The sequence below is a fragment of the Ursus arctos genome, unplaced genomic scaffold, assembly GCF_023065955.2.
Source record: "Ursus arctos isolate Adak ecotype North America unplaced genomic scaffold, UrsArc2.0 scaffold_6, whole genome shotgun sequence".
Taxonomy (NCBI): domain Eukaryota; kingdom Metazoa; phylum Chordata; class Mammalia; order Carnivora; family Ursidae; genus Ursus; species Ursus arctos.
Window position 1 is genome coordinate 75,829,874 of NW_026623078.1, and position 22,141 is coordinate 75,852,014.

The window sequence follows — 22,141 nt, forward strand, 5'->3', positions numbered from 1 at the left end:
AGCAAAGTCACCAGCATGAGCGTGAAGATGGAAGCAACGTCCACGGCGTCTAGACATTCTTGTTATCGTGTGAAAGAGAAACAGAATGCCTTTTTAACGCCTTTATTTTGATTACATCTCAGCTGCCTTAGTGTGTTCTCTGTGCTTTTCATCGGGTGCTGAACCACAGGAAGCCAATCCACCAGCCCCGCTTTATTCACAAAAGGTTAGGGGGCTGAGCCTGACTGTGGTGGGAGGACACTGCGGGCTGATCATGTCAACCCTTGTGCCCCTCCTCCCATCTCCCCTTGGGTTTCCAGGCACAGGTTTTCTTGTTGTTCTCATTCCATCATTCCATGAGTATGGTTTAAAATTCCCTTTATTAAAAAAAAATTTTTTTTTTAATTTTTAAGTAATCTCTATATCCAATGTGGGGTTCAAACTCACAACCCTGAGATCAAGAGTCGCACGCTCTACCGACTGAGCCAGCCAGACGCCCCTAAAGTTCCCTTTTAAATCATGATCACAGAACTGCTTGGTGTCCAAAGAAAGAGGGGATTTAACTTATGAACCATCTAAGCATTCTTACAAGCTCTGCCCTCTAGCATGTGCAACACGTGTCCCATGCCCTTGTGTGCACACCACACACACACGCACACACACATACACGCACACACCACTACAGTTCTCTGAACTCCTCTCACTATGTCTTCCAATTACATTTTTTTTTCTTTCTTTCAAATTTGACCGGATTTACAAAATAGAGAATGGAAGAAAGTTGTTCTCTTGGGGCAATGTTAGGGCCTTGGAAAAAGGACCTAGAAATCAGAAAAAGAACCCCCCCCCTTTTTTTTTTTTTTGGTTTGAAGAATACAAAGGATAAGCTGGCCACAGCATCACCTAGAGATAAACCCAGCAGACAGCAAGTAGCTCCCCTAGAAGGAAAGTGGTAAGGGTGACTTGTTTTCACTTCCATGATAGGGACTGTGGCTCTAGAAACCAGATCTGATCTTGTCTCCTCTTTAGACGCACACCATGCCTGCTCAGTCTCTCAGAGCTGTGTGACTTTGGGCAAGGCACTGAACCTCTCTGAGCTCCTACAGCCTTTGCTATAAAGTGAGGACTCTCATTCTTCCGAGAACTATCTACGGAGCACCTATGATGCGCCAAGCACGTGGCCATGGAGATAATTCCAGGAATGAAACCATCCCAGCCAGCCAGGAGCTCTTGTGGATTAGTGGCCCAATGACAGGCAGACAAGCAATTACAACGGAGTATGAAAAAGTGTCCAACAGTGGTGAGTGCTGAGCAATCACAAAAACAGGTATTTAATTAACTAGGCAAGGGATGGCAAGTGGGGGATATAAGAAAGGCTTCCCCGGAAGAGGTGATATGTAAGCTGAAAACGAAAAGACAGGTTAGAATTTGCCCAGCCCAGGCAGGAGAGGATCCAAGCAGAATTGACAACACATGCAAAGGCCCGCAGGCTAATTTGCCAGTTCACATGGTCAAGCACAAGCAGCCGGAAGAGAGGTGTAGGATACTAGACCTGGATACGTAAGCAGGTAGGCTTGCCAGGGTAACTTGCCTGGACTAGGTGACCCCCGAAGTCCCTCCAACCCTAAGGGCTGGTTATGTGGTCTTCTGAAAGCCCGAGTCCTCCTCCTGCCCTGATAGCCCTTTAACCAGCATGCAGAAGCCCCTGGGTCCATTCCAGGGCACCAGGGAAGTCCCAACCATCACACGTGGGCCCTCCTCCTTCCTCTTTCTTTTCCCCTCAGGAGTGGCTGGGCAGAATGACTCAAAGAGGGAGCTGTCTTCTCCTTGTTGTTTGTTTCTAAAAAAAGCCACCCAGAGCTCACACAGACAGTCTGCGTTCCCACTGACCCCTTCTCCCACCCAGCCCCTGGCCTAGCTGAAGAAATGCTGGGATTCCCTGTGTCCCTCTCCGTCTCCTCCTGGACATCAGAAGCTATCTGAGGGCTAACACTGAGTTTGGCCATCCTGCTGTTCCCAGCACCTGGGATTCTGCCTGATACATAACAGGTCCTTAAAAATGCCTACAGAACTAAACGGATTTCCTCTCTCTGCAAGTGAACACACATCCAGATGCCCCCACTCTCTACCGCCCCCAGCAGCTCTGAGCCCAGGGCGGGAGAGCCAAAGACCCGGAGTGGCCACCCTGATGCTTCTCCCCCATTGCTCTACAGACGACGCCAGGGCCCCAGGGCAGCCCCACCTGGACAATGACGATCCCCTTGTGACCCCAGTGAAGAACCCCAGGCCCCAAGGAATGACTGAGTTGCCCCAGTTCTCTTAGCAAATGTACCATGATGCTTTTAAAAGGACACAACATTCTTAAGTAGAAGGCTCTACCAGAAAACTGGTTTATTTTCAGGGAAAATGCTTAACAGTGACAGAACTACTGAAAATTTTGTTGTTTCTGTCCACCAGTTACACCACACGGCTCCTGGGGTTTCTAGGCAGGATGAAAAGTTCGCACTGAAGCAAATCGATCTGTGAAGATGACCGTGAATTTTTTTTAGGGACTGGATATATATACATTTTTAAGATTTTATTTATTTATTTGACAGAGAGAGAGACAGCCAGTGAGAGAGGGAACACAAGCAGGGGGAGTGGGAGAGGGAGAATCAGGCTCCCAGCGGAGCAGGGAGCCCGATGCGGGGCTCGATCCCAGGACCCTGGGATCATGCCCTGAGCCAAAGGCAGACGCTTAACGTCTGAGCCACCCAGGCGCCCCTGGATATATGTTTTTGATTATGGAATATTTTTTAGGTTAACTCTCTGTGATGTGATCTCAGGCTAGCACCATTTTTAAAGAAAAGTTGAGCTTCCCAAACCACTTAATTCCTTAATTTTTTTTAATGTTTTGATGTTAAACACTTTACTGTGCCATCAAAGACGATGTTTAAAGAAGCCATTTCGACCTATAATCCCTCCACCAGAAGAATTCTGCATAATTCTCTGTGTCCTCTTAAACTCTTTTTATTCACAGATCCATAGTCCATACATATGTATGTATTTCATTAAAAGGAATTACCTCTACCGTGAAGTTCCCTAGTCTTTTTTTTTTTTTTTTCAGACCAAAAACAAAACAAAACCTTAGGCAAGTCACTGGCATGATAAACGCTACAGAGTACGGCTCAGCGATTAAGCACCACTGGACATTCTGGGTCTGAGACATTTAGGGCAACATTTTTCTGGCCTGTGTCATTCAGCCATTATTCTGACACTTCCCACAACCCAGCTCGTAGGAAACAGTCCAAGGAAAGCAGGTGTACTTCTTATTCTACCTGGCATAGCCAACGACTCCCAAAGTTTGTGATGAGTGCTGATTGCCGAGGAGTTTAAGTCACTATTTCTCCGCCGGTGAGAAAACATCTCCAAGAGTCCAACACCGAGGTCCTCATCCCTACGACCAACTTAACCAGAGCCCGTGGGAGAGGAAGGAGAGTTGTTTTTAAAAATCCTGCCGCCGGGTCCCAACCCTGTCCAATCAAACACTCTCTAAGGACGACACCCCAGCACCACCATGGTTCTCCGCCTCCCCAGGGGACTCACTGTACCAGCAGGACCGGCCAGAATAACTCATTAGTTGAAGGAAGCCCATGGGAAATCTTACGTGGAAGTGAAGAACTCCTCGTAATTAAATAAAATAGCAGATGTAAAAGTACCTAACAGTGCCTGTGACCCAGAGGACACTTAATAAATGTTAATTAAGCACACAAAAATAACTGAAATAATTACTCTTTCTCCTCAGTGAATTCGTCTTGTAATTTGATTGGCTTGTTTATCATTTGCTGTTTTTTTCTTAGCCATGATGCATTCTAGCCCTGTTAATAAAATCATAAACTTATACCCATAATCCTGTTCAATTATAAGAGCTCTGTAATATTTCTAACAACGCTTAATCACTTATTTAATAAAACTTTCCCTCAGAACAGTGGCTAATCTATACCAAGTGCTCTGTGAATATTAGCTATTTGTAAGAATTATTATGATGCAGAATTCATGATAAATCATCTAAAGCAGGCCGAAGCCTTTTACGGTCTTCGGAGGACTTAACGATAATGTAAAAAAAATATTAGGGCAATATTTTACAAACGTATGAAAACAGACTCTTGAGCAAATCAATGCTTTTTATAATTTTGTCAAGGAAAAAAATGTGATCATTGCACAGGTAGCTGGGTTGATCAACCCAGAGAAAGTAGCCCAGAGAAAGCCACACATTAATGCTCAGCCGTTTCCATAGTTACTCGGAAATGCTAACACCGCAAAGAGTTACAAAAGGTCTCTCAATCCAACTTGCCTCCTGAGTGAGGAAGGTAAGATTCTTCCACATGTTCATATTACCCCCCAGTTCTGAGAAACCACAAGTCTCTTTTAAAAAAGAAATGTAGGAGAGGGAGAAGCAGGCTCCCCGCCCAGCAGAGAGCCCGATGCGGGGCCCAACCCTGCTTGTGCTCTCTTGCTCTGTCAAGTAAACGGGTAAAATCTTAAAAAAAAAAAAAATTAATAAAAATTTAAAAAGTAATAAAAAAGAGATGTAATTGCTTAATCCAAACAAGGAGCTTTTATGATGAAAACTTCCAAACCTCTGGCTTGCCCGGCTCCGCTGGGATACCAGTCCTCGTCTTCCTCACATTGTGCCCAGCACAGGAGACATGGCTGCTGTACCCAGTCCAGGATTCACATGGGCCAGGATTCCCTCCTACTGCTTGTACCTGACCTTGTGCACTTGGCCCTCCCTGTGCCTTCCACCTCCAAACGTCTGCTATGTCCAGTTTTAAACCAGCTGGACTTAAAACACGTATCCCAAAAGAATCAGGACGGGCACTGCTTTGTATGCACATTATACGTCAGTAACAAGTACTAGGTCTGAATGTGGGTGTTCCCCCCAAATTCACACACTGGAATCCTAACACCCCATGTGACAGCATTAGGAGGTGGGGCCTTGGGGCGCCGGGGTGGCTCAGTCAGTTAGGCGTCTGCCTTCGGCTCAGGTCATGATCCCGGGGTGCTGGGATCAAGCCCCCACGTCAGGCTCCCTGCTCAGCGGGGAGTCTGCTTCTCTCTCTCCCTCTGCTGCTCCCCCTGCTTGTGGGTGCACGCTTTCTCTCTCTCTCTCTCTCAAATAAATAAATAAAACCTTTTTTAAAAAACAAGCCTTTGGGAAGTGCTTAGGTCATGAAGGGGGAACCCTCATGGATGGGGCGACGGGCCTTATGAGAGAGGCCCCAGAGACCTCCCTCACTCCTTCTACCACATGACGATACAGCGAGAAGTCTGTGACCCAGAAGAGGGCCCTCACCCGACTGTGGCGATGCCCTCATCTCAAGCTTCCAGCCTCCAGGCAGTGTGGAATAAACCTGCTGTTTATAAGCCCCCCAGTCTGTGGTATCGCGTTACAGCAGCCCCGGGTAAGACAAGGTCACAGGGATAACACACGGGCCTTTGGCTGGTAACAGCCTGGGTCTCAGAATGGAGCAATGACCTTCACAGGCCAGGCAGCCTCAAAGGGGCAAGACAGCGCCTTCCTCGAAGACCTCACTCTCGGGGGAGCGCGCACCTTGCCTCCTGCAACACCGCGTGACAAGGACTCTGACAGAGGCAGCCACAGGGTGACGGAGAGACACAAGGACGGGGTCACAGAGGCAGCCCCAGACACCTGGGCTGAACAAGAACCAGAGACAAGGAGGGAACAGTTGAGGACAACAGTGTTAAGGAAGTGCTGCCGTTCACATCACTCATTCTCTCGACTCCACCACCTGCACTTGAGACCCCTTCCTACGCCATTTGCATGACCTCCCAACATTTGGCTCTTTCGGTGAGATCATGAGCACTTTGAGGCTGGTGGCACCTTGTGTTGGTAGAAGCAGCACTAATGTTGGCTTCTCTGCTAGTCAGTATATAGTGTACTTCAGAGAGTTAGACATTCATATTACCTGAACATTAAAACTTTCGTAACTCACGTTTTCAGTTCCTCCTCTGGTTGGCCAAGCCCTGAATGACTAGCGTGAGTTGGTGGCAGGAAGGCCTCATGCCAAGTGATGCCAATTCATCTTGGCTGATTTGTTTTTGTTGTTGGAAAAACTGCAATGTCTGGAACCCCCACTGTCACAGAGGATTCCTAGAGAACACACCCCCAGACTCACGCAACAGTGGGTGCCACCTCCCACGGGACCGTTCCAGGACCGCAAGATATCCAAGATGCAGCCTGGAAATAAAAGCCTCTGGAGGAGCCCTCCGCCATGCTGGAGTTTCTGAAGTGTTCCTTGATCCGTTCAGAATACATCCTTTCCTATTAACCAGGTTCTCCGTGGCTCTGCCAACCGTATCATTATCATCACTTACCAAGGAGGCAGTCCAGAAAGGCAACTAACGTACAGGGGAGAAATGTCCCTTGAAACACAGTCCCAGGTGTTTAATTTCCTAATTATAACTAGTGCTAATTGGCTATGGAAATCTTACATGACAGCAAGACCCACTATCTTCAGCAGCATTGCTTTTATTTGCAAAAACAGACCGATGCCTCATCCCCAAGAATGTACTTCAAATGTTAAGGATTATACATGAAGGTTCTGCATGCACGCACACACACGTGCACAAACTTAAATACACACCAACCTTCTACGATCCCAATATGACGGAACATACAAAATACTCCTGACTTCCAACGCACGTTCCCTACTCAGATGCGAACCCCACACATATTTTGGGATTCTTTTGAAAGAGCGTAACGGATTCTAGGGTCCACTACAAGTTTATAAAAATTCTCTGTCTTGGGGAGGGGGTTGCCTGGGTGGCTCAGTTGGTTAAGCTTCCAACTCTTGATCTCGGCTCAGGTCTTGATCTCAGGGTCGTGAGTTCAAGCCCCTTGCTGGGCTCCACGCTGGGTGTAGAGCCTACTTTAAAAAAAAAAAAACTCTCTGGCTTGGGTCCCCCTCCCCAAAAATAGTAGCTTCATTTCATATATTTAGCCTTACTAGCGTTTGGGGGAATAAAAGCTCCTAGAGTTTCTTTCACACACTGTCCCCCTGAGGTTGTCACCTTCTTAAGAATGTTGAAGGACCGTGAGAGGCCAGGGGAGCACACTATCCTCCCAGCCCCAGGCCTGGGATCTGTTACACCAGGCAGTTCTCTGTCAAAGATAACAGTCAGCGACAGGACCTACTAATTACCATTTCCCTTTGCATCCTTCTCCTACAGCTCGGCACTATTTTCAGGATCACATTCTGCAAACAGGAGAGAGGCCAAACATGGTTTCTACACTTTCCCTCCTCACTCTCCCAGATGCATCCATGTCTTACATTTCCCCGTAGTGCCATGATCTACCACTCACATATTTAACAATGTTCTTAATGAAGCTGTAGTACTTGCAACTCTATGTCCAAGGGATGAATCGGGGAGAGACTACACAGGGTGCTCAACACGTTAGTAAATATTCAAAATAAATATATTGGAGGCTTAACCAATCACCTCCTCAATAACCTTAATTATTACTGTATATTGTAACATGAGTGGTCATTCAAGAAATGCCATTCAGCCTGGCATTAATTTAAGAAACAGCATGAAGGCGAGGAGGAGGAGCATAAGGAAGGGAAAGAACATACCAGATGGCCACAGCGTGCCAGACTTACTAGCATCTCCGTTAAACCTGAACCCCGCAGGCTAGCTCTGGCCCTCCCCTTACCAAAGTAGAGAAAAGGGGAGCTGTTCGCCAACAGAAGAGCAAGATAAAGGTCCTGTGCTTGAAATACAGATTATCAAACACATTCTCTGTGTAAGGATGGGTCGCCTTTAAAGACGTATCCCTGTTTACTTGAAAAAGTGACACTGGTAGAGGCATGGAATATTATTCCTGCATATTTGGTCTAACTGCCGGATTCTAGAGGTGCGGGACTGTGACGGCTGGAGGGAAAGGAACGGCCTGGGCTCAGACAGGAAGATCAGAGCAGAGCCACACCGGCCACCAACTTTCCCACTGCTCACCACCCAGGGACGGTCACTTAGCTTCCTCCCACTGCCCAACTCCTTCACCTGCTCAACTGCTTCCCAGGTGTCCGCTCTGGGTTCAGGTGCACCCATTCAGAGAGCCTTCAATCCAGACTGGGGGCCCCTGCTGGGTACACCTTACCCCTGGTTCCCGTTTTTCAGAGCACTCCTCTCACGATCCCTGAATGATGCCATCACTTAGCTAGCTCACTCCTGAGCTTTCAGCGACTCTCTGCTAAACTCTGCGTGTCCTGGATCTGGGCACAGCAGTGACATCCACACGGAAACAGCGTCGTGAACAGAGTGACCAACCCATCCCAGTTTATCAGGGAATTTCCCAGCTTTAGCAAGGAAAGTCCCAGGTCCTGGGAAACCCCTCTGCTCCAAGCAAAGCAGGACGGCTGGTCCCTCTGGTAGTAGACACCAACACGGTCAGAAAGCCTGCTCCCCATTTCCTCCTCCTAACCATCCTCAGCTGTACAGGCTGGGCCCGGAGCCCCTTCTGTGCCATGAGGCCGCTCACTACTGTCCAACAGAACTTTCTGCAGTGATGCAGATGCCTGTTTCTGCAACGTCCAGTACCACGGCTCCTGAGCACCTGTACTCTGGCCAGTGCCCCCGACGAACTGAGTTTTTCAATGTTAATTAATTAGTTTAAACTTAAAGAACCTCATGTGGCTAGTGGCTACTGTATCCAGCTCAGCTCCAGTCTTACGTATGGGGAACTAGGGTCCACTGCCGTGCAGAGGAATGAGCTTCGATGTCAGACAGACCTTGGTCCCAATCCTCACTCCCTCATTTACAGACGGGCCACAAGTTCTTGGGAGAATATGTTTCTTCATCTGTAATCCTTACAACTTTACTAGGGGATAATGTTCAGGGTGCCTGGCCCACTGAACTTCAAGAAATAGGATTTCTTTAGAAGCAGCTAAACCAAATCTAGGTCAAAATGCTAAAAAGAATTTGACTTTGTACCCCAAAAGTGAACAAAAGGGGAATAATTTCAACCAGATTTTCAAAATACCTGTCAGGTTTAAATTCGGATTCTAACCTGCCACAGCTGTCCCACTGGGCTCTCTCTGACTTGATTTCCGTTCCAGGCCTGTCGACGGCTGTCACTGGGTCCCATCAGAAGGTGCCGTAGGGCAGCAGGCACCGGGTTAACTGGGGGACACTGTGCCAGGTCACCAGAGTGTGGCCCTACACAGTGCCCGGTACAGGGATCCAGCCTGGTCACAGAGCAGGGAGGAGGTGGCGCAGACGAAGCGGGCTCTCCCGTGGCCCTACACAGTGCCCGGCTGGGACAGAGAGGCGCGACATGGAGCAGAGCATGCAGGGGACCACCCTGGAGCTCGTCCTTCCCAGCACAGAGTCCCCCACGCACCTGTCCCTGCTCCCTCCCACGGGGATCCGCTCCCTGCCTCCTGACGGAGCCCACTGTGGCAGATCCTCTCTGGAACCTCTCCAGGGCAGGAATGGGTGGAGGGTCCCCAGAGGGGCAAACTGCAAATCAGCACCACCCCGGGGGCTTTTCAGAAACAGTGTTCCCCAGGACTGGGAACCGGTGTTGCCAAAAGCTCTCAGGTGACTGCTGCACAGCTGGGGACTCTATTTTTCATCTGAATGCTCAGGAAGGGGAGTCTCAGGAGCAGCCAAAATGAGAGGGATTACAGCAGAGAGAAGCACTATCTATGGCTGCTAGAAGTCTCCTTCCTAAGGGTTTCTTCCCTCCGCTGCAGGGCCAGCAGTGAGAAGGCTGCAGGGCTCTGAAGCCAGAGTTGGGGCACAAGCCTCCCCCCTCCCTCCCACCTTCTGGTTCCCCAGGACCAACCCGTCCAAGGACAAACCTGTCTAATGTCTCATGTGCAGCATTAGTGGGGGCATGGTGGGGTGGGGGGTGTCCTCCTTGCCCACTAGCCCCTGAACCCCCCAGGGCAGAAGCGGAGGTCCTTGTACCTCTGTGGTCCTGGTGTCCCAGAGCTGGTGCTGGCACTAAGGAAGCCCGCAATAAATGCTATTATTGTGGTTCTTACCCTCATTTCACTGAAAAGGAAACCAGCTCCTAGAGATGGTATGACTCACCCAAGGCCCCATGACGCTGGGGGCAGGGCCGGGACAGGAACTCTGGGCTCCTGGGTTCTTTCTCTTCCTGATACCCCAGGTTGCTGCCCGTTGCTCCCCCGCCCTCACTGCACACACACCATTTTTTCTCCCTCTTTTGGCCAATATGCAGGCTCTGCCCGTCGAGATATATTCTCATTTAGTATTCTAGGGCTTTAAGTTATAGGACCCCACCTAGCTTCAAAACAGTCTGGGGGTTCTTTTAAGAACACCCTTTGGGCACGATACACGGGGCCAGGCTGGGCACAGCTTTGGACTCTGACTCATCTGGGGTCCCACTGAGTTGCTGGGTGATCTTGGACAGGTTTCTTAACCTCTCTGGGCTCAGCTTCCTTAACTATAAACCAGGAATGATAGTATTTACCACTAAAGATTGTGGTGAGGATAGTTCCCTGAGATCAAAGGGACCAGATGGGCGCCACAGCCAGCCAACAGGAAGCACTAACAGGAGGCAGGGACTGACCAGATGGCAGGTGTATACCCCTCTCATCACCTGCTCTGAGCTCCAGATTCTGGCCCAGAAGAGCTTCCCAGGGGTGCACCCTCCTGCCTTACTTACCCCCTTCCCTTCCCACAGGCCACCGTGGGCCAGCGGACCCCCCCCCCCCCGATGGTCCCTCTCCTGACCCCTCCTCTTGGGTGCCTGGACCACCCTGGGGGCGCAGACAACGGCTGAGGTGGCCGAAGGCACCACAGTCATCCCCACCCCGCCCTGCCAGAGCCCCCAGAAATAAGTGAGAAGTAGCTTTTCTCTATTCCTCATTCCAGACTTCCTTAATTAAAATCCAATATTTGCACACTCTCCAAGGCCTATAAACCTGAACTGCTCACAGGAAAAAAGAAAAAAAAGGTACAAAGACAGTAGCGTGGGCAGAGGTGACCCAGTAGACCCTCGGAGGACAGGGCAGGCAATTTGGAACAACCGCACAAGGCCAGCCAAGAGCACGGGGTGAGCAGGGGAAGCCGCCGTCTCCAGAGCAATCACCCCTGCTTGTTTCAATCGACCGCCTCAAGAATCAATGGCGCATTCCCTCTGGGAAAGGCCCCGCAGAAAGTCATCTGAGGGTGGAGTGTGCGCAGGGGCTGGGGAGGGATGGAGGTGAGGAACAGCCTACTCTGGCCCCACCCCGAAGCTCTCGCACTAGCAGGAAGCGTGCAGCTGCTTCACCCCAGCCTGGCCGTATCGGTTGTGAAAATAGGAAATACTTGGAAGGGGGTGCGAAAGGGTTGCTGCGCAGAGCCCTTACCCTCAGGGCCCCTCTGTCCCCAGCGCCCCCAGACCTCCTCCAGGACCCAGCCAGGAAAGGATGAACATCAGGCACTGCAGAGGCTTCCAGAAGTTACTCTGGCAGGTCAGGCAGTCTGACACAGGGGAAGGGCATGAAGCATGCACACAAAATGTGGGGGTGACTGAAGACGGACAAGGCTGTAATAAGAGTTTACTGGAGGCAGAGACAGGGAGGGGAGGAGACTGGTTCGCGTGGCAGTGGCACTAAGGACAGGCCATGGACCCACCGTAACTCCCTCTCTCTACTCACATCCAAGTTCAGGTCATCGCTTCAACAGAAGCCTCCCTAAGCAGGCAAAAGCGAAGTCAATACTGAGCTCCCTGCAATGCGCAGCTGACGTCTTTGCCCAGCCTCTGTGCCCCTTCTGGTAATGGGACCCCATTTTCCAATGAGGCATCCCCAGTCCTCCCCTCCACATCCTCCAGGGGCCAGTATGTTACCTAGGGGAGCGCACTCAAAGCACAGAATCTTCTAGAACCCATGGTTGGCTGCAGAACAGGCATGTGACCCTAAATGGCCGTAAGAATCCTCTTGAGGTTCAAGAATGGGCATGGGACCCTGAGGGGCTAGTAAGAGCCTTTTCTAGCAGTGGGGCTGCAGATACTGCAAAAGGATGCCTTGATTCCCCCATGGGGTGGTGAACATGAGAAGACATGAGCCTGAGTCCATGCTGCTGATAGGCTCTTGCCATCTGGAAAGGAGAGACAGCCTAGCAGGAGGAAGGAAAGCAGGGCCAAGAGACAGAGACAAAATCCGGCCCCTGGATTAGCCAGGCCTGTTTAGCTACTTGACACAAGAAATTATCTTTTTTAAACATAAGCTAGCTTGAGTTTGGTTTCTGTCACTTGCAACCCAGAGCGCTGACGGACACAATCCTCAGTGGTTTGTAAGAAGCTGCTGGTTGCTGCCAGGCCCCGCTTCCTGCCCTGGTTGCCATTTCGGGCCTGACCCAGTGGCTTGCTGATGGCAGGGGGGAGGCTGGCTCCAGGCCCAAGGCCCTTTGCATGGCCACCAAGCATCCTTCTCTCTCACTGTGGACCCCAGACGCTCACCCTCAGCCCTGCACCTCCCAGGATGCCTTTCCAAAGGAACCTGCAAATCCTTCACAGGCTACGAATTATGATGCAGATTCCTTTCACAGCCCTTATCCCTTCCACCACCTGGCCGGAGGGTCTGTGTTCTCCTCGACAGGAAACCCCTGTTCATCTGGGGACATTTGCACACTCTGCCTGATAGCAAGTCTTCCAAACAGTAGGTATTGCTACAATCCCAGCTGACACCATAAGCTCTTTGAGGACAAGGTTGACCCCTCCTGTTCTGTAACCTACAGCCCCTCTACTGAGGTCAAAGCCCCCCACTCCCCATAGGGGGGTAGGAAGTGTTTAAAGAACCTCCTAAACACAGCCTCTACCCTTCCCCAAAGCTTTCTAACACCCACCTAAGACTCAGATGCTCTGGGATCAATAAGCCTTTGTCATGTAAATTAAAGGGGTTTATTTGTTTCCACTGAAACCACGGGCCAGCTGTGTAAATTTCATCCAAAGCCACAGGGAAAGTCTCTGGCTAAAACTGTCTCTTGACGCTAAACACCAACTGACAGTGTTTCTAAGACCCAATGGGCAGAGTTAATGTCAAAATAGATTTTAGAGATATTCTGGTGCCACCTTCCCATTTTACAGAAGTGGAAACTGGAAATCCGAGAAGTGACATGACACCCCAGGGTCACACAGTCAGGAGGCAGAGGAGTCAGGGCAAACACCGGGCTCTCAGCTCCACATCATCCCACCCCCACCCCGCCCATCAACCAACATAATCGATCACTTTACCTCCATTTGATTTTCCTACGACACTAATGAGTACACGCTGACTTAAAATTATCTAAGCCACGTGTGTTTTCCGCTCTGCATCGTATCTCATCTGGAAAATGGGGTCTCTGTGTTCACTGGCCCAGCGACTGGAGCCTTCCAGCCTTACTTAGACGTAGCCGGTTTCTCACCCTCTCCACCACCCCTAACACTGTCAACACAGACAGTAACAGCGGCGGTGGCTCTTTGTGAAAATGTCTACCCTCTCCTGGACCCAGCAAGTTGTCAATGTGGACATTTATTCACCGCTCGGGGTTGTGTCCTATACACCCCATTAATCTCTAAAGAAAAAGCATCCCACAAGGTCACAATGATTTCAGAAACAGGCTGGAAGGTGAATTTCTGACTGTTCCTTTCACTCACTGTGGACAAGTCACTTGGCCTCTCTGAGTCTCAGTGTCTTATTTTCAAAAATGGCACTAATACCCCCGCTAAATGGGGTTTGAGTCCCTTGAGCTGCTCTAGGGCTCGGCCAGTCTGCTGACCCAGGTCATGATCTTAGATTTTCTGAGTCTTTCCCCTCCTGCGATCCATCAACCCCTCAGCTGCTCAGGCCAGCCGACACTATCCCATCCACACCCCACCCCTTCGGCGCAGGGTCAGAGCCCAGGTGGCTGGCTTCCTGCCTGGGGGCCGACCGACCCTTTGGCCCGGTCAGCTCCGGGTTTCAGCTCTACAGCCGGTCATCCAGGTATGGGTCTAGAAGCCCATGGCAGAGTTTCTCCTCAAACTGAAAACCTCTAATGGTCACCATAAAATTACTCACTGTTTTCCTCATGGGATCCAATGGAATTTAAAGCCAGGCACCAAAGTCTACATGACCCTTTTCCACATGTAGCAATAAAGAGACTATGGAATACCTGCAATTCCTTTAGTGATCTCTGTCCAAAACTAAGCTTGTGCTCTGTTTCCTGCAGCCACTGAGGAACAAAGAGGGGCCTCCCTACCCACTGAGCCCAGACGGAATAATCACACTTGATGTCTGGATCTCACCCCACATCACGCCCCCCACGGCAGGGCCAGAGCCCATCACCACCACACCCCTGCTAAGCAGTCATCTATCTATAGGCTGAACCTCTGGGTCGGCTCCCCAAGCCCCAACCCCACCCAGCGGAGTCTAGACTTGCTCAGACGAAGGGGAAAGCAGAACTTAGAAGCAGAAGCTGGAACTGGGGGGTGGTGTGCTGATGCCGTAGCAGACCAGCTTGGGGTGAAGAAGAGAAGCATGGTGACTTAAGCCATCCACACTCAGGGCGGGAACTTTCTGTCTCTCTGCTTACAGTAAAGGAACCAATATCAGCCCCAGATTTGGGCAAATGCTCAAGACAAACCCAGTGATAAGAGAATGTAGGAAGGATCAAAGATCACAGATCGAGAACCCCAACAGACTATTTATTTATTGAGCTGTAGGGCTTATACTGAGGGCAGGGTGGAAAAGGGATACAGAGAAGCTGCTGGAACTTATTTCTTCAAAGCCCAGAAAAGAGAGCGGCTTTTCTTCTCTTCTTTACCTCCTACAGCCAATTTCAAGTAGCGGAAACAGTCCCTTGAAAACGTTCTGCAGGTGTGGGGCTATGAACACAGGTGTGCCCGTCCGTGCACGTGCACGCACACACGAGTGTGTGTGCTCAGCCCTTTCTGCAACCCACCATCCTTTGAGAATTAAAAGCCAGGTAGAGGGGGCCCTCCTAGATTGCTGGTGGGAATTAAAAATGGTGTAGCCCTTTAGAAAACAGTGTGGCAGGTCCTCCAAATGTTCAACATAAAGCTCCACACGACCCAGCAAATTCCACCCCTCTGTATTTGCTCAGGAGAAAGGAAAACCTATGTTAAGCTACAGATCTGCACACGAATGCTTACAGCAGCATTATCCGTGAGTCCCAAACCAAAACCAACCCAAATGTCTACCCACCTGAATCCCCGTGGAGAGAGAGACCACGCGGTATGTCCACACAATGGATTATTGTCCCACAATAAAAAGGCACAAAGTACTCACGCACTCGACAATGCGGACGAACCTCAAGAACGTTACAGTCAGTACAAAAGCCAGACACAGAAACCACATTTACAGTATTTCACTTCTATGAAATGCCCCAACGGCAAGTTCATAGATGGATTTAGAGAGACAGAAAGTAGATTCGTGGTTACCTGGGGCTGAGGACAGGGAGTAATGTAAATGGACATGAAGCATCTTATCGGGTGATGAAAATATCCTAAAACTGTATTACGGTTACGGTTGCACCAGCGGGTAAAGTGACTAAAAACCACAGAACTGTACACGTGAAATGGGTAGATTTTATGATACATAAAATACACCTTGAATGAGTTTTCTGTTGCTGCTGTTACAGTTACCACAAATGTAGCAGCTTAAAGCAACACAACGTTATTATCTTAGAATCCTGGAGGTCGGAAATCCAGACAGGGCTTCACTGGGTTGAAATCAAGGTGTCAGCAGGCCCCCACTCCCTCCAGAGGCTCTGGGGGGAGAATATGTTCTCTGTCTCTGGTGGCTGCCGTGTCCCTTGGCCTGTGCCCCGCCCCCATCTCCAAAGCCAGCAGCGAGGCATCCTCGGATCTCAGATGCGGACCCCGTTTCCATCATTGACCTCCCTCTGACTCTGACCCTCCCTCTTATGAGGCCCACCAGATAATCAAGGGTGATTTTCCCGTCTCAAGATCTTTAACGTAGTCACGTCTGCAGGGCCCTGCTGGCAGGTAAGGGGAGGTACTCACAGGCCTTGGGGATTAGGGCATGGACATCACTGGGAGGCCATTATTCTGTCTACCATATGCCTCAGTAAAACTGTTAGGAAAACAAAAAAAATGCCGGTGTAGGACGTGGCAACATGTAGGGCTCATGCAGGTGCCCTGCCTCAAACCCCTGCTGCTGAAGAAGCCCCCGGGAGCCCTGTCCCAGGGCACCACGTGCAGCATAAAGGACCTGAAAAGGACCTCGCTTTGTCTTGAAAACACAGGAGGGAATAGGGCAAGAGAATGATACACCCTGACACGGAGACCTGGACAAATGGTCAAGCTCTAGATGAGGGTATGAAGGGACAGGGGAGAAATGCCTTTAGTTTTCACTGACGTGACTCTCCGACCCCGCTGCACCCGCCCCCCGCTCCACGGTCAAGTCTAAGAAAAAAAGAGATGTCTGCACAAATCAAAGTCTCTGCATGTTCTAAAATATCCATTTCATTGATTATTTTAAAAGAACCCAAATTAAGTCAGTCCCCAGATGATCTCTGATTTTGGCAGGCACCTGCGTCAATACGGAAGGAGCCCCCTCACCGAACGGTCCCCCCCAGCAGGCGCCACGCCAGACCGTCCTCATCATGGGAACAGGAAAGTGCAAGCAGGACCCGACTCTGCTCCATCACAGGCAGCATTCCGAGCCCCCGCACCCACAGGCCTCATGCCCCTCCCCATCACACCCTACAGTAACCCTGCCCAGGGTCACCTCTCTGCCTTGTCCCCATCAGGTCTAGAGAGTTCCTGGCAGAAGGAAATGGTGCCTTCCTCCCCACCTCTTCTACGGTGCCTAGCATGGTGCGGGCATAGAGTGCGTCTCGGGAAACACCCGGGTCCATATAAATGTATAGACTGTACGCGTATGTTTTATGTATATAAACAGGTTGTTATTTGTACACAATGGGTATTCGAAAAATGCTCGTTTTCATATACATGTATGCACGTATATGTGCATGTTTTATATATACAGACACATTTATATGTATAAAAGCATATTTTATACATAGAACACGGGTGTTCAATAAACGATGGCTTCACAAACACCTATATGCCTACGTATGTACGTGTGTGTGCAATACATGGACGTGAATGAAACAGGTAAAGGACAGACATGGTTTAGAGGCTGAACAGGCTGAGGAGCTAAATGAAAACTCTATGAAGACAGATATTATGTCTCTTCTGTTCTCCACTGTATCCCTAAGTCTTATTTAGCCAGCCTGGCACTTAGTATGTGCTCAATAAATATTGGTTGAATGGATGAATGGTCAGCCTCGTTTCATTCAACAAGCATTTACTGAGCAAGTACTTGCCAAGTGCCAGGGGTGGGGCAAGACTCTGGGCAGCCAGGGTGAACAAACAGAAAGAAGCAGTCTCTACCTTTTGGAGTGGTGGTGGGGAGACCTAATTAACAGGCACACAAGGTACACACACCACATACAAATCGAGAAGAGAGCTTTGAAGGGAAGGAACAGGGTCTTGAGATGAAAGGGAAGCTCTACAAGAAAGTCTGAAACCGAGAAAGGAGGCACCTGTTCTGCAAAGACCCAGGGGCACATTATCAGGCAGAGGGAACAGTATGAGCCCAGGGTGGAAGGAGCCCAGTTCTCCAGGGAACGTAAAGAAGCTGGTGGGTTACAGAGGTGAGGAAGAGCGGAGAGCCAACGGGGAACTCAGGAAGGCAGGGGCTGGGGCCTCAGGACCGTGGGCTCTGTTTAGTGTTTCAGTGACAACAGAAAGCCACTGAGGGTTTTCAGCAGGGACAGTATGGTCTGATTTACATTCTCAATAGGAGAAATGGGGAGAATGAATTGGGGGGGGGAGATGTACCCCCAGCATCATGCCAAGTTGTCAAAGAATGAGAAACAACACTATTGGCCACCCCCAAACAACACTCAGAATGCTAACACGTGACTCTGCCATGATTAATTCACTTCCATTTTTCCATTTTTCCAGACATTTAGTAAGCGCCTAGGATATACCAGGCACTGTGATAAATGCTGGCAATCCTGAAGTAAAGGAGACATGGGCCCCTTCCTTCAGGACCCTAAAATCTCTACTGTCCAAGATCAGCCAGCTTGCCACAGATGAAACGAAGTTAACTCAGACCAATATTTATGAAAGGAGGTGGAAATGCAGTCTCCAGATCAACAGTGTTCTGATTTCCTCCTTTCTTTATCACTTATTTGTTTATACCCTGCCTCCTTCCAAAAGAGATTTGGGATAACCTGCAACACAGAAAGGATAGATGAAGAGAATAAACAGAAAGAGGAAATGACAGTGGGAATAAAGCAAATAGACTGAATTAAGGGCCCGTTATGGCTGCTGGTTATTAAGCACAAATTTGGCTCTGAGCACCCTGGCAGCCAAGGCAAAAAGGGATAGAGGGTAAGGGAAGAAGAACAACCTTTCCTCTGTGGTAGCACAGCTTGTCCTGGCTGTCCCTAAATTCTACAAATAAAAGATGGGGTCTACTGTGGGTGGGCATGGAGGTGAAGCCAGGAGAAGTGACCCTGGGTAAAGTTACACCTGCTAGTTCATCTTGTTCACCACGTAACTCCACATCTTCCCTTATACCTGGGCTCCCCATCTAGTTCTCCTGGTTACCAAGCTAGAGACTGGTGTTTCTTAATAACTTTGTCCTTCTCATTTCCTCTCTTCCCATTGCTAACTTCACACGTTAGACACAAGTTCTGTCAATCTCATCCCCAGTATTCAAATCCATTCTCTTCCTTTACTGTCCAGCATCATTGCCCTGCTACTGGCTTCCAGGCTCAGAAACAACCTCCTAACAGTGTCCCTGACTCTAGCCTGGCTCCTTTCCACAATTTCACCAGAGATTTTTCTAGAAATCGTGTCTGGTTGCATTACTCTTCTGCTTATAGTACCTTCATGAGTGGACCCAATCCACCATTGCCCACTGGGCAGCAGCCATGTGGCTTGGGCAGGGCTGACCATGTCCCCCTTACGGGGGGCCTTTGGTTGGACCCTTAGCCTATCAGCACACAGCATTCTCCTAGCCACAGGGATTGGCTCCAGGCTGCACACATAACCTAAGAATTGGAGAAGAAAAGTAGATGTGAAGGCTGGAACTGCTGAAGCTATGTTAGCACCATGAGGGAGGCAGCCTGAGCAAGAAGTTCATACGGGAGGGCAGAGCTGAGAGAACAGAGGAATGAGCCAGGGCCCAGATCCAATATCACCTACAGCCTGCATACCTGGATGTTTCAGTTACATGTCACGTGCTCATCAACTTCCTTTCCTCGCTGAGCCACCATGACTTGAGTTTACTGTTATCAGCAACCAGAAATACCTCTATTCTCCATAATCTCAACAGAAAGTACAAACTCCTTAGCATGGTATGGAACAGAGGTCAGCAAACTACAGCTCATGGGCCAAGTCAGGCAAACCATCTGTTTTTGTCAATAAAGTTTTATTGGAATACAGCCATACCCAGTCATTTATGGATTATCTTTGACGGCTCAGCTGCTACCGTGACAGAGTAAATCAGCTGTGACCATACAGCCCACAAAGCCCAAAAATTTACCATCTGGTTCTTTACAGTAAATGTCTGCTGGCCCCTGGCACACAGGTCACCCGTATTCAGGCTTCTGCCTCCCCTTCCAGGCGGACCAGCCACCATCGTCTTCTGCCCCCCTCCCCCCCACCCACCGCAATACCTGTCACCTCCCTGGTTTGGTTGTGCTGAGCCTTTTTGCGAAATTCCTCCCATCGATCTGTGTGGTCTCGCTAACTGCCTGCATTCTTCCAACCTCAGCTCAGGCACCACCTCTTCTTTGCAGGTCCCCTGGGAGGGTCAGGAGTGCCCTTGTGCAAACAGGACACCTTTGCCTGCATCTATCGTCCCACCTGGCTGAGCAGAATTATCCCACGGTGTACCTGTGTCCACCGCCGGACCACTAGCCCCTTACTGCCCACGATCACAGATGCTTTACCTCTGTGTCCCTGTGCTTGTTCGCCCAGCAGCACAGGACACCCAGCAGGAGGCCCAATGTTTACTGACCCGAACTGCAAGACACTGAGTCTTCAAGGACTGTGAGTGGGCTGGCCGGTGTCTCCACCACAAAAAGGGAGGCGGCCGGAGACAGGAGAGCATCCAAAGCCAGCTCGCCCATCCCACCGTTTCCAAGGTCTGCTGGACGGAAGAGGGCCTCGCTGTGGCCGCAGCTGCGCAGCTCGGTCAGGGTTATGGACTACAGACAACACAAGTCGGTGACAATTATTTTCTGGAGAATGGGAATCTGATGAGAAAATAATGGAAAAGCCCCAGAATCAGCAGGCAGGCTGGAGAGCTCGGCTGGGATAAAAGAGCGAGGGAGACTGGGCAGAGGGGAAATGGGACTGAGGCCATGCCACAGGACGTCGGCTTAGGACACCCGCCATTCTCAACTGGACTCCCGATTCCGAAAGACAGCTCGCTGCCCCTGCTTCAACGTGGCCCTCGGCCGGGACCGATGCCACGTGGCCGAGCAGAGGCAGGAAGAAAGAATGTCTGGTCTGCCTCAGCTTCTGTACAGAGAGGCTAACCTCTGCCCCCTTCCAAGACCTACACACTGGAGGTTCCCCCAGAAAGGAAGGCAGGCAGGATGCTGGGCACCCCAAATTCCAGCAAGTGTCCATGAGACACCCCAATTCAGCAAGCTGTAGAAATTAAGTAATGGTAGATCCATGAGCCCTTTGTCTCTGTAACTGGTCCTGCGGAGTGGACTCAGGAGCTCCCAGGCTGGCAGGAGGGAGGCAGAGGCCCCTGCCCGTATCTACAGAGCGCAGAGCCAAGTGTGAACAAAGGAAGTGTTTCTTCATCTCTCACCACAGAGAGCAAGTGTCAAGCAGAATTTCAAGTATCTGCTATTGCAAAACATCTAAGGCAGTAGCAAAAGGTCGTTTCCAGAAACATCCCTCTCCCTCTACCCCATAAAGACAAGAGGCTGCAGCTACAGTCTGGACAACTTCATTGCCATTATCTGAAATTCATTCATTCACGTGTTCCTCCATGCACGCATCCATTCACCCTGCAACTGGCCCAAGACCCAGATGTGTCAAGTCCTACGCTGGGTATGTGGGTTACAAAGAAGAATAGGCTGCCCTCCTTGACTTCCAGAAGTCCAGTCAACTAAAGGAGAAGACAGAAACAAAGTGACTTTTGCTTTGGGGATGGCAGCCGCAGTGGAGGGTTAGAGGTGATCTGAATATAAGCCGTAGACCTTTCTTAGCATGAACTGGGCATCAGTCCATGTTTACACACACACACACACACACACACACACACACACAGTGAGCTACCCCCTTAGTCAGCCACCTAGGATCCTAGGACCCTAGGGCCACGGTCCAGAGGACCAGGGCTGCATGTCCAATCTGGATACTACTGAGCTGGTTAAAAACTGCAAGCCTTGGGGGCGCCTGGGTAGCGCAGTCGTTAAGCATCTGCCTTCGGCTCAGGGCGTGTTCCCGGCGTTCCGGGATCGAGTCCCACATCAGGCTCCTCCGCTGGGAGCCTGCTTCTTCCTCTCCCACTCCCCCTGCTGTGTTCCCTCTCTCGCTGGCTATCTGTCACATAAATAAATTTTTAAAATCTTAAAAAAAGAAATTAAAAAAAAATTGCAAGCCTTGTGCAGTCTGCTTCCCTGAATGGGGGGACAAAAGGCAGAGGCGGACACCCGAGGTGTCCTAGGGCACACCCTAGTTCTTGCCAACAGTCAGTCCTCAGAAAACGGGTAAAGTTAGTCTCAGGTGCCCCTGCTCTAGCCTCCACAAATCAGGATACCAACACCTGCCGTCTGCATCATTTTCCGGTTCATTAAACCCTTTCGCACATTCCCTCATTCATCATTCACTGAACACCTGTTTATATGTGAAGCACTTTCCTTAGAGCTAGGAATGTGAAAAGTAATAAAACACAGCCCCTACCCTTTTGGATACCTCTTCCTCTGGGAAGCCCTCCTTGGTCTCTCAGGCTGAGGTCAATGTCTCCCACCCCATCACGGGTTCACAGTTCCCTGTATCATCAGTGTCTTTCAATCAAAACTCCCTGGCTTAGTGGAAAAAGGGATTCTTGTACCTCATGCATCCCCAGGGCCTACTCCACGGCGGCACACAGTGGGG

At 50.0% G+C, this 22,141-nt stretch overlaps 2 protein-coding genes across 7 annotated transcripts in view; one reads left to right on the forward strand and one right to left on the reverse strand.

Moving 5' to 3' along the window:
• CYRIB (CYFIP related Rac1 interactor B) overlaps window positions 1–22,141 on the reverse strand; it is a 142,560-nt gene that overhangs the window by 103,660 nt on the left and 16,759 nt on the right. The window lies entirely within an intron of this gene.
• The window catches only part of LOC130542884 (collagen alpha-1(III) chain-like), a 63,008-nt gene that overhangs the window by 23,934 nt on the left and 16,933 nt on the right, over window positions 1–22,141 (forward strand). The gene's annotated exons all lie outside the window — the stretch shown is intronic.